This window comes from Pristiophorus japonicus, chromosome 13 (assembly GCF_044704955.1).
Source record: "Pristiophorus japonicus isolate sPriJap1 chromosome 13, sPriJap1.hap1, whole genome shotgun sequence".
NCBI classification, from domain to species: domain Eukaryota; kingdom Metazoa; phylum Chordata; class Chondrichthyes; family Pristiophoridae; genus Pristiophorus; species Pristiophorus japonicus.
In genome coordinates this window covers 38,407,052-38,419,897 of record NC_091989.1, presented here as the reverse complement: position 1 = coordinate 38,419,897, position 12,846 = coordinate 38,407,052, and positions in this window count along the sequence as shown.

Genomic DNA, 12,846 nt, shown 5'->3' with positions numbered 1-12,846 from the left:
AGCAAATATTAATCTGTGGGAAATCCGTAGGATTAGAACTCACTGCTTGACATAGTGCAGGAGCAAATCATCAGAACACACCACTTTTGTTTCAATTATCTCACCTCCACTCCTGAAGACACTGACACACTTGTGCTGCCAGCTCTTTGGCACTTTGCTCCGATAACTGTCCTTTGTATGAGCCGAGAGTGTTGCCAACTATTCGCCTGTGGGTTCATCACAGAATTGGCCCTTAATGTCTACACATGCACATCAGCAGAGGTCACGGGATGGTCATAAAAAGAAGCAATCCTGCCAGATCTTCCCTTTCTCAGTCCAGAGATACTGAAGCTAATTGCAGAGCTGTGACTATCGGTTCCAACTGAAAGTAGCTCACTCGACACAGTCAGGATTAAACCAGGGATTTTTGGTCTAAATATTGCTCTTATGCATTTAGTTACCATTTTGATGATCTCTATTAAGCTTGAGAAAAGCAAATTTAAAATTAAACTCTGTACTTACTGCTTCAGTTCCGTACAATAATTTAGTTCCGATTATGCAACAATTTAGTTTGGCAATTAGTCTCCAGATTTCTCAACATCAAAGCACCAAATCACAAGCAGTCATTTTATTGTTGATAAATTTTAACAACATAATATTGAACTATATAGCCACATTAGTGAATACAAGTCAGAGGAAATGATGGCCAAACTGTAGAGCTGTTCAGTCAGACAATACCTTCGGCTGGATTTTCGCCTTTTGGAGTTTTTCGGCGAAAACTATAGCGATACGCAAAAATTACTGTTTTCGCTGCGTTACCGATTTCAGGACGAACTTTCAGCACTTGTGGTCTGCGCCCGGTAAGGGAGGCGTTGCACAAGCATTCGCGGCGCAAAAACGCGAGTTTCGCTAATTTTAGTGCAGGGCCGGGAGTGCTGCGAGAGAGGCCTTGGGAGAGGGAAGAACAAAAAAAAACATTCAAACACATTACCAAGACCCTTAGCTAACAAATCGCTGCAAAAAAATAAAACATTAACTTACCTTTTTTGCGGCTTTTCCTACTTACCACTGCTGACAGGGCTGCATCGGTATTCTGGGCGTGATATACGGATCAAGTGAGTGCCTAAACTCGGACAGTAACACAATCTACGTTGTTAAACATACAGCGCAGCTCTCCCCGGCGGTACTTTACATCGCCGCCGTAAACAGGTAACTGAGGATCGCGCCCGGGCTTTGCGATCAGGTTTTCGCACCGGAGGGTCAAAACACAGCGAAAACCCGGTCGCAAACCATCCGAAAATCCAGCCGACAGACTCCTGTAATAAAACAGAAAATATTGGAAATACTCAGCAGGTCATCGCTTTAAAATGTTAACTCTGCGTCTCTCTCCACAGATGCTGCCTGACCTGCTGAGTATTTACATTTTCTTATGTTATTTCAGATTTCCAGCATCCGCAGTATTTTGCTTTTGTACCTTGAGTACTGTGTCCAGTTCTGGCTGCCCAGATACAAGAGATTCAAGCACTGGAGGGTGTGAAAGGGAGAGGCTGTTCTCCCATGTCAGGGCGTTACAGCCTAGAAAGGAAGCGCCTGATGAATATAAAATAGTAAGTGATATGGAAGAGGTAAATCCAGAATATTACTTTAAATTAAAACATTAGGAGTAGGACAAGGGGTCACAGGTTCAAACTAGTAAAGGGTAACTTAAAGACTGATGTTCTTCACGCACAGAGTGATCAACACTTTGAATGGACATCCAGATAAAACGAAAGAGGTGCACACCCTAGAATCATTTAAGAATCAATTGCAGCAATGGTGAGAAATGTAGTGTTTTCTGGAAGGATTTTGTGATCTTGTGAACTTGTTTAATAAATTTGTTAAAGAGAAACTGGCTTTAACAATTACTAAATAATAAATCGCCCAAGACCAATAGCATTATTCACAAAACTTTATTTCTTAATAAAATTCCTCTATATTTTTCTCTGCACAAGTGTTCATAGGCCACAGTGCTCCTACACTCAAGGGAATGAGTTGAATTGTTCCAGGTTCTGTCATTGTCAAATTTCAGTCATCTGCTCGAGGGACATTAGGACACAAACACTTGGTTACTCTTCCTCCAATTTACCTTCCCTTCATTCCCTTCGTCCTCTGCTTAGCTCTCTGATTGAGAATGCAGCTGAGAAAGGCATAGGATTCCTGCTTCTCCTCCCACCCCTCCCCCCCCCCGTCCCCCCACTTCATGGATGCAAATGTCAGTACTCCAATGTATTTCACTACTTGCACTATTCACAGCATTAATTTCAGAATAAAAACTTAGTCAATAAATAAGTAAACACAAAATTAATCTCTATGACAATAAATAGCTCCAATGATTTAATGATGAATGGTTAAGATTTAGGACCCATTCATAGCCACTGAGCAGAAAATCAAGAAAGTGACAGCCAGTATAACACAGACAGACATGAAAACTTGATAACAAGACAGAAACAGAAAGGAGAGTAAAAGAGAAATACAGAGAAAGTGAAATATTTAGAAAAATACAGAGAACAATATACACAGAGCATGATGCAGAGAAAGAGTCGAGATGGGGATAATGAGCTCCTGTGATAGTACATAAACATACAGGGTTTCAAACTCATGTTCTTAAGCTCCTATAATTACACGATTTCATTTGTAAAAGATGTAATCCTGAGAAATTTATAGTAAAGATAAATGTTATTAACACCCGTATGGTGACAGATCTTTATATGTTTTTGCCCTGACAAATAACTGGTGCACTGAGCAGCGAAGAGGTGGACTACGTGAAACTTAAAGAAAAACCCTTCCAAACTTATACCTTTGACATTACCCCTTTTAATATCTCTTGCAATTTCAGTGGTTTCTATTTTCTTTTCTCACCAGCTGTTGACTCGTTGGTTAACTAGTTTTACTGCATGTTGTTACATCATCAAGTTCCGTTGGTGAACTAGTTTTCTGTATTTCAAAATTTGAAGATTATACAAAACTTGGAACAGTGAGGGGGATAGTGATAGACTTCAAGAGGACATAGACAGGCTGGTAGAATGGGCGGACATGTGGCAGATGAAATTTAACGCAGAAAAGTGTAAAGTGATACATTTTGGTCAAAAGAATGAGGAGAGAAAATATAAACTAAAGGGTACAATCCTAAAGGAGTTGCATGAACAGAGAGACCTGAGGGTATATGTGCACAAATCATTGAAGGTGGCAGGACAGGTTGAGAAAGCGGTTAAAAAAGCGTACCGGATCCTGGGCTTCATGAATAGAGTAATAAAGTATGGAAATTATCATGAACCCGTATAAAACATTGGTTCGGCCTCAACTGGAGTACTCTGTCCAATTCTGGGCACCACACTTTTGGGAAGGATATGAAGGCCTTAGAGAGGGTACAGAAAAGATTTACGAGAATGATTCTAGGGATGAGGGACGTCAACAATAATAAAGTGTGTTAAAAATATCCCAAAGTGCTTCACAGAGGCGTAAAGAAAAAATGGAGGCCAATTGAAAGGAGAGGTTAGATGGGGTGATCGAAAATTTGGTCAAAGAGGTGAAGGGAGGAGATGGATATAAAGAGGCAGAGGGACTTCGGGAGGGAATTTCTGAGAGCATGGAGCCTTTTACAAGTGTAAAGCCAGGAAATTTGGGACTGCAGTGCCATGGTCTCTCATTTAAATATATTTCAATTAAATACCTGGGGACTGTGTGGGTGAAATGCAGGCAGAGCAAAATCATCTTTGGAAATTGGAGATTGATTTTGAGAAATAGTTTCCATCCCAATGCTGGCCTGAAAAATTAGTTGCCCCAATTTTAAGCTATTTAATGCGAAAAATGACATAAAATTCCTTGAAAGTAAATGATTTTGAGTGGTATGCACACTCAGGATACACCCTTTGATGTTTTATTTCTAATTTCTCAGTCTTACCATTTTTAGATTCAGAGGAACACACACATGCCCAGATGAATGCGGGCATCAAGGGAAGCCTCTAGTCAAAGGCATAATAAATGGGCTAAAAATTGCATATTGCCAAGAAAGTGGCAGTGTTAGGACCAAATGAGGTTAAGCTGCACTAAATGCATGCAAGTCCAAAGTAGCAGTTTATGATTTTTATGTCTAATTTGGTCCATTTTTTATTTTTGAATGTTTAACAGAAGTTATAAATTTTAAAATGCAAACTTAGTGGAACCTGAATGACTTTTTTCAATTTATCTCTGCTTTTGAAAAGTATCTGGTTAACTGCATTGTGCAAGGAAATAGAGAGATCATTGAAAGGTTTGTGCCACTACAGCCAGGTCCTCCTGCCGACATCCCTGCTTGTGCCCTCCTGTGCAATGTGCAACCAGGCTGCTTTGTTCTCCTGGGGAGGTGTCTTCTGCCCATCAGAAGGGAAGAGGAACTCCCTGCGTGCTCTGACTCCCCCCATAAGCATGGCATTACGTCACCATACCCGCTTCCTCTAATTGGGCCGGGAAATGCGTTGGGCGGACTTAACAAGCCCTATTAGCGGAAAGTTATTTCACAGAGCAGATGGAGCCAGTAGCATGATTGGGGCCTGCCACTGACATTGCCCACCACGGACCTGCCAATGTAAGTAAAATCGCTGCCTATTATTTCAAATTAAATTGCGGGAGTAATGGGAATGAAAACCTTGGAATTATTTAAGAAGTATGATTGAACTACTATGGACCAAATGGTCTTCACCCATAATTAGCATTCAAAGAAGTTGTGCCATGTACAAGGCTACAATGTAAATTTCCTTCACAGAGTCATAGTTACAAGAATAATAAGCAATTAAAGTTTTTATTAGATCAAAAGGAATCTTAAGTAAAAATTCAGTTCTTAATTGGTTTTTGATATAGGCCATTTTCCGTGATAATTAATATTTTGATTAAAGTCTTTACCAGATATAAAATAGGCATTTCAGTGAATAGAAAATGCATTAATATTTACATTGACTGAAGTAGAAACCCTTTAGTGTCAGGCCTTACAGACAAAATCAATGTTTACAAGGCTTGAGCTGAGAGAGTAATGGTCATTGATTTTTCAGACCTGTGGGGTTGATTCACAGATCACTAGATCTCACCTCTCAAGTGTGAAATGTTTTTATGGGAACTTCTGATGCTATTGAACACCTGACCTCTAGCTTTAAATATCCCCAGCATTCCATAGTTTATTGTCCCATCTTGTCATAGAGTCATTACGGCATAGAAGGAGCATTCAGCCCATCGAGTCCATGTCGGCTTTCAGTAGAGCAATCCAGTCAGTTCCACTCACCCGCTCTGTCCCTGTAGCCCTTCAAGTTTATTTCCCTCAAGTGCCTATCCAATTTCCTTTTGAAATTATTGATCGTCTCCGCTTCCACCACCCTCGTCGGCCGCGAGTTCCAGGTCATTACCAGTCGTTGCGTAAAAAAGTTCTTCCTCACATCCACCCTGTATCTCTTGCCCAAAACCTTAAATCTCTGTCCCCTAATCTTTGTACCATCAGCTAATGGGAACAACCTTTCTCTGAACTCTGAATGCTACCAACGCATCAGGATGAAGCAGTAATAGAAATAGGAAGATTTGCAACTTGAGCAGCTTATAACACAGAGGCGTTTAATCAATTCTTGGTAGAATTAAGGGCTGGAGTTCCAGGTCTTCTATGCTCCGTTTATCGCCCCGGAGTGACGGCAATGACGGCGGTGGTAAGGTGCTTTGGCCGGGCGGTCTGCCTCCAGCGCCCAGCTGCGATCCTCGGGTCCGGTTCAGTGGCGGCACTGAGCAGCACTGCCCAGAAGAGCTACGCCCGGTGTGCAATGCCCTTGGTTGCGACACTGACACGAGTTTGAATTTCAGCCCGACCCATACGCCGCAAAGCGTGCCTTGCACTGACTGCCTGGGATTGCAACAGCGAAGAGGTAAGTAATGGACTCCTAAGGTAAGTGTGATTGGTTTTTCTTTTAAGTTTTTTTTGCGATTTGTGTTGTGGTGGCGTGGGCAATGTTTTGGGACTGTTTTTGTGGTATTTTTTCCTCCCCAGGTGTCTCTTGGAGCGCTCCCGGCCCGGCTCTTTAGCTTCAGAGTTTCCCATCCTAACTCCCCAAGAGAGGTGTACAACGCCTCCCTTAGCGCTGCGCCCCCTGACTCAGGGCCTGGCTGCCCAAACTTACTGAGACGCAAACTGTTCCCGGGCGCTAACTTTCCCTCCCCTCCACCATTATCACCCCAAAAGCATCAAAGCCGAAAATCCAGCCCGTTGATGTTTTGCCTTCCAAAAGGGTGAGTGAGAAAAGGAGGAATGGCAGTGATTCTGGCAACCCATTTGACATAGAAGAGGACAATTAACACTTAATTTTATTAGTTAAAGTAAAATACTAAAAATTACACGTCATAATTGATTCATGGATTTCCATTGAATTTTCTGGTTCTAAGGACTGTAATTAAAATGAGCCAAGCAACAAATAATGTAAACTTTATTTTTCCCTTGCTTTCGGTTATGTACTAGAGTGGGGATTTCCAGACTGAATTTCCCACAAGTGATAATTTATTCAAGAAATCCCCTTCATAACTGTGGCATTCTTTTCCCATACGATAGTCACAAATCTGAGGGCAATGTTATAAACCTAACAGCAACTAATCAATGATTGCAATAAGGCGAGTAATTTCAAAGTACTGGCAATCAGTGTAATAAATGCTTCAGTTAAAAAGTAAAATGCATGTTTTAGCAGTACCTGCTCCTTAGGTTTATTAACTCACAATTAGCAGCAAATTTTGCTTTTTAGGAAGTAATCTTATAACAGCAAAGGGGTCAAAGAAAAATGAATGTTATTAAATTTCCTAATATACAACCAGGATAAATGTCACATATTTGTGAGTCTTGGGTTTGTGATCAGTTTTATTAAAAAAAAAGAAGGCAATACTAAGTATTGCACAACTTTAAATACAATTAATAAACAAAAATTGTATTCAGAAACCTGGTGAGTGCTTTGAAATGCTAATCAGGCCCTGCCATTAAATTTAGCGGGGCCTGCAGGAAACCTGTCCTCCCGCCTCCGCTCCCTACCCGCCTCCTAATTCTGACCAAGATAACGAGAGAATAAGCCAAGTTTTGATTTTAAAAGTGAGTAGTTCATAGGAGAAAATAAATACTGAAGGAGGTAGTTTCAGGGCCCTGAGATGAGTGAGTTGAAGGAGAAACAGCATGGTGAATATTCCTGCAATGCAGGGAGGAGGAAGAGCATAATAAGGTGAGCTATTTGGTGCGTTGAGGAACAAAAGAAGTTCAGAGGAGCAATATTCACATTAGTTCTAACAAAATAAATTAAATCTGTTCAAAGGTATGACTAATAGATACAGTCAAAATCAAAGTTATAAACACCCGTGGATCTCCCATGGCATTGCTCATTGCGAGTCACAGGTTATTCTGTTTTATACTCCTGGAATCCATGACCATATCTGTAATGTCCTGTCCCTGCAGTACAGACTCACACGAGGCACATGCTGAAGTCAAGGTCACTCAGGACCTGCACCTTTATTACACAGCTCTCGAATGCCACACTTGCCTGAGACCTGTTCTTATATACCTGTCTGCAACTGGTATCCAGTGTCTCCTGCAAGTGCACCCCTGGTGGTAAGGTAAGCCAGTGGTTACAGGTCATCTCTAGTTACAGTCATGTATAGCATGGTAAGATACAGTTATGTACAGTAGTGTGAGATACATGATAGCACCCTCCCCCAAGGTCTTATTGTCTTTATAGGTTCAGTGTCTCAGGTGGTCTACGCTCTCGCATGGAGCGTCTCAGTTGTGGTTCAGTTGTTTGCCTTGGTGCCTGTTTTTCTTTCGGTGTGATTGCTGGTATCTTGCCTGGGCTGTCTGTTTCGTTCAGTATGATTGTTGGTGTCTCGCCTGGGCTGTCTGTTGGGGTTGCCCTTTCCTCAGGTTGTTCCCTCTGTCTGTCCAACAGGTGTGTTGTGAGATTGTAGTCTGCCTCTGCTTCAGCAGTGTTATAGGTAAATCTACTTTTGACTTGGTCTACATGCCTCCGGCAGGTTTGGCCATTGTCCATTTGTACCACCAATAGCCGGTTTCCTTCCTTGCCTGTTAATGTCCCTGCAAGCCATGTGGGACGCCTGGCATAGTTTAGCACAAACACTTTGTCCCCTATCTCATTCCACCTCCCCCTCAAATTTTGGTCACGCTACTCGGTTAGCTTACGGCGCTTTGCCTCAACAATTTCATGCATGTCTGGGAGGATTAATGAGAGCCTTGTCTTTGAAGTCCGTTTCATCAATAGTTGCGCGGGGGGAACTCCAGTCAATGAATGCGGACGAGATCTGTTTGCCAGCAGCAGTCACGACAGGCGGCCCTGCAGCGTGGGACCTTGGATTTTGAGCATGTCTTGTTTAATGATCTGCACTGCTCACTCCACCTGGCCATTGGAGGCCGGCTTGAACGGTGCCGTCTTAACATGATTTATGCCGTGGTCACTTATAAAATCTTGGAATTCTGCGCTGGTGAAGCACGGACCATTATCACTGACCAATATGTCAGGAATGCCATGCATTGCAAACTTGGTTCCAAGGCTCTCCACAGTGGTGGAGGTGGTGCTCGAGTTTAAAATGGTGCATTCGATCCACTTTGAAAATGCATCTACAACTACGAGGAACATTTTGCCCATGAATGGGCCCACATAGTCTACGTGCACCCGCGACCACGGTTTGGTGGGCCAGGGCCAGGGGCACAAATGGTGCACCGTCGGACGCAGAGCTCCAAGTCCGCGTCAATGCCAGGCCACCAGACGTGGGATCTGGCTATGGCCTTCATGAGAACGATCCCCGGGTGCTCGCGGTGGAGCTCCCGGACAAATGCCTCTCTGCCTCGCAGAGGCATAACTACTCGGCTACCCTACATCAGGCAGTCTGCTTGTAGTGACAGCTCATGCATATGCCTATGGAAAGGTTTGATCTCCTCGGGGCAGGCATCGTGAGCCTCTGCCCAGTCACCAGTTAAGACACATCTTTTTACTAGGGTTAACGTGGGGTCGCTGGCCATCCAGGCTCTGATTTGGCGAGCCATCATGGGCGAACCTGTGGACTCAGAGGCATTGATTACCATGACTATCTCACAGTCCTGTTCGTCAGACCCTTCCATGGTCGCCAGGGGTAGCCTGCTAAGCGCGTCGGCACAGTTGTCTGTGCCTGGTCTGTGCCTTATGGTGTAATCGTAAGATGCCAGCATGAGTGCCCACCATTGAATGCGTGCCGAGGCGTTGGCGTTTATTGCCTTGCTCTCGGATAGTAGGGACGTGAGGGGCTTGTGGTCAGTTTCTAACGCGAACTTGGCCCTGAAAAGGTACTGGTGCATCTTTTTGACATCGTACACGCACGCGAACGCCTCCTTCTCTACCATACCGTACCCGCGCTCCGCCCGCGAAAGTGACCTGGAAGCATAAGCTATGGGTTGTAATTTACCCGCACTATTGACATGTTGTAAAACGCACCCGACCCCGTATGCTGACGCATCACATGTGAGAACTAGCTTTTTACCTGGATCAAAGAAAGTCAAAACACTGTTGGAACACAGAAGGTTGCGTGCCTTATTGAAGGCGCGTTCTTGGGCGTCCCCCCAAAACCAATCGCAGCCCTTCCTGAGTAGCACATGGAGAGGCTCCAGCAGCGTGCTTAAGTTCTGCATAAAGTTCCTAAAGTAATTGAGTTGCCCGAGAAAGGCGTGCAGTTCTGAGACATTCCGGGGCCTGGGTGCCAGGCGAATAGCTTCGGTTTTGGACTCTGTTGGGCGGATTCCATCACCGGCAATCCTTCTGCCCAAAAATTCAACTTCAGGCGCGAGAAACAGGCACTTGGATTTCTTAACTCTTAGGCCTACCCGATCCAACTGCTTTAGTACTTCCTCCAAATTGCGGAGATGGGAGTCGGTGTCCCTGCCTGTGATAAGTAAGTCGTCTTGAAATACAACCGTCCCCGGGATGGACTTGAGCAGACTCTCCATGTTGCGCTGGAATATAGCAGCTGCCGACCTGATGCCGAATAGGCATCGATTGTACATGAAAAGGCCTCGATGTGTATTGATGGTGGTGAGTAGCTTAGACTCATCGGTCAATTCTTGCGTCATATACGCAGATGTGAGATCTAGTTTTGGGAAAAGTTTTCCTCCAGCCAATGTGGCAAGTAAGTCCTCCGCTCTGGGTAGTGGGTATTGGTCCTGTAGGGAGACTCTGTTTATGGTAGATTTGTAGTCCCCACAGATTCGTACGGATCCATCAGGCTTCATGATGGGGACGATGGGACTTGCCCAGTCGCTAAATTCCACGGGTGAGATAATGCCTTCCCGCAGAAGCCTGTCCAATTCATGTTCAATCTTTTCCCTCATCACATAGGGCACAGCTCTAGCCTTGTGATGGACCGGTCTAGCATCCTGTGTGATGTAGATTTTGACTTTAGCCCCTTTGAAGGTGCCCACACCTGGCTGAAAGAGATGTTCAAATTGACTTAGAACCGTTGAGCAGGAGGTCTGTTCCTCTGACGACATGGCGTGAACATCATCCCATTTCCAGTTTACTTTTGCCAGCCAGCTTCTCCCCAGCAGTGCTGGGAGATCTCCGGGGACAATCCACAGGGGAAGTCAGTTCACTGTCCCTTTGTGTGTGACTGAGAGCATGGCGCTGCCAAGGACTGAGATGATTTCTTTGGTATAGGTCCTTAGTTTGGTGTTGACCCTTGTGAGTTTTGGTCTGTCTCTTTTGTGCGGCCACAGCTGTTCAAATTGTTGAGCGCTCATGAGAGATTAACTTGCTCCCGTATCCAGTCCCATGTTGACGGGTATCCCGTTGAGTAGGACCCTCATCATTATTGGAGGCGTCTTGTTGTAAGAGCAGTGGCCATTGATCGTGTTGACCCGCTGTACCTCGGTGTCCCGGGTACTGTCCCCACCGTCTTCTGGTCCGCTTTCCGACCCTTCCGATTCGTATACCAACCGAGCTGCCGTTTTTCTGCACATGCGGGCCAGGTGCCCTGTATAGTCGCAGTTTCTGCAAACAGCATGTTGAAATCGACATCCCCTTGATAAGTGCCTTCCCCCACATCTCCAGCACAGACCGCTTCCATTGTTTCCAAAGGATGAGCTGCGTCTGGCTGATCTCTCTTGAGCTTCTCTCAATTTGTAGTTGATTGCTCGCATTGTGGATTGATGAGGTGTGAACGGCCGTTCATGTGGCCCTTGATATCTTCTGGCACCACTGCCTGCTTTTGAAGGCCTGCTCTCCTGCCTTTGTCTGTGTGTGGGGGTAGCGGCTTGTTTCACGCTGTGAACCCCTTGTTCCGATGTTTCGTTAGTTGTCGTACCCGCAGTGTAGATCAATCTCGTTTCTTCTTCTCCTGCCAAGAATGTCTGTGCAACCAGTGCTGCTGCCTCTAGGGTCAAGTTCTTGGTCTCTATGAGCTTTCGGAATATGCCTGCATGGTCTATTCCTTCAATAAAAAAGTCTCTCAGTACTTCTCTCTTTAGTTCATCGGAGAACTCACATAAACTAGCCAACCTCCGAAGTTCCGCCACGAAGTCGGGTATGCTCTGGCCCACACAGCGTCTGTAGTTGTAGAACATGTGTCTGGCCATGTGTAGGCTGCTCGCTGGCTTCAGGTGGTCTCTTACCAGTGTGCTCAACTCTTCAAACGACTTGCTTGCTGGTTTCTCGGGTGCCAGCAGGTCCTTCATTATGGCGTATGTTTTCGAGCTACAGCTGGTCAAGAGATGGGCTCTTCGCTTGTCTGCCTTATCATCACCTAACCAGTCTTTGGTTACGAAGCTTTGCTGGAGCCTTTCTATAAAGTCCTCCCAATTATCTCCAGCATTGTATTTTTCATCTTAGCCGTTGGTCGCCATTCTGTGGATTCTGTAATCCCGTAACTCGTCGCCACTGTAATGTCTTGTCCCTGCAGTACAGACTCACACGAGGCACATGCTGATGTCAAGGTCACTCAGGACCTGCACCTTTATTACACAGCTCTCGAATGCCACACTTGCCTGAAACCTGTCCTTATATACCTGTCTGGGACAGGTATCCAGTGTCTCCTGCAAGTGCAACCCTGGTGGTAAGGTAAGCTAGTGGTTACAGGTCATCTCTAGTTACAGTCATGTATAGCATGGTAAGATACAGTTGTGTACAGTAGTGTGAGATACATGACAATTTCCCTTCTCCCTCGCTCAACATCCCATCCAAGAACCTGAGGATCATCCCTCCCCCAATACCTGCCCCATTATTCAAAGATTCCAGGACTTCCATCAATCCGCTCTGATATTCCAGACAACCCAATACCCCTGCATCTCAGGAACCCCTTAACAGTTCTCCCAGACCTAGCAACCTCCCTTCCCAATGTCCTCAGAGCCTACAACTATTTTGTGTAAAACTTATAAATCAAGAGCCCCCTTTTTTAAGGGCACAATCAACAGGTCTACAACCATTTTAGTTGCGACCATCAAGCAAATGTCCTCTTCTTAACAGGGGGCACTAAAACCAACAAATAGACCAATTAACTTTTAGCCAGAAACATAAATCAAATTAAAATTTGGTTGCCGGGGATGATGATGCACTCCAGTCCCTCCGGCGCCCACCTCTCACGGAAGGCCACCCTGGCTCGGATGTAACCGCGGAAGAGAGGCAGTCAGTCGGGCTGATCGACCCCCTCGACGGCCTGCTGCCTGGACCGGTTGATGTCCACCTTGGCCATGCTCAGGAGTAGTCCTACGAGGAGGCCTTCTGACCTGCCCGCTCCCCTCCGCACAGGGTGCCCAAAGATCAGGAGTGTGGGACTGAAGTGCAACCAGAACTTGAGGAGCAGCCTCTTCAAATAATG